Raw genomic sequence first — 628 nt, 5'->3', positions numbered from 1 at the left:
AGATTCCATGAGCAATATGTTGAATGATGCAGGAAACATGAAGAGAAGATGGAATACACAGAGTCACTGCACCAAAAAGAACTGGTAGATGATCATCCCTTTCAGGAGGTGGCATATGATCAAGAACCAGTGGTATTGAAGGAAGAAGTCAAAGCCGCACAAAAGGAATTGGCAAAAAGCAAGGCCATAGGAATTGACGGAATACCCATTGAGATGTTTCAACAAATGGATGCTGTGCTGGAGGCACTCACTTGGCTGTGCCAAGAGATTTGCAAGACAGCTACCTGGCCAACTGACTGGTAGAGAACCATATTTGTACCTATTCCAGAGAAAGGTGATCCCACAGAATATGGAAATTGTCAAACAATGTCATTGATATCACACACAAGTAAAATCTTATTGAAGATAATTAAAAAATGGTTGTAGTAGTATATTGACAGAGAACTTTCAGAAGTGCAAGCTGGATTCGGAAGGGGACGTGGAGTGAGGGATATCATAGCTGATGTCAGATGGACCTTGGCTCAAAGCAAAGAATACCAGAAAGATGTTTACTTGTGCTTTATTGACCATGCACAAGCATTTGATTGTGTGGATCATAACAAATTGTGGATAACATTGAGAAGAATGG

The sequence above is a fragment of the Orycteropus afer genome, unplaced genomic scaffold (genome assembly GCF_000298275.1).
Source record: "Orycteropus afer afer isolate SDZICR_OR568_19922 unplaced genomic scaffold, OryAfe1.0 scaffold00460, whole genome shotgun sequence".
Classification (NCBI taxonomy): Eukaryota; Metazoa; Chordata; class Mammalia; order Tubulidentata; family Orycteropodidae; genus Orycteropus; species Orycteropus afer.
Note: the sequence above shows the minus strand (reverse complement) of the source record.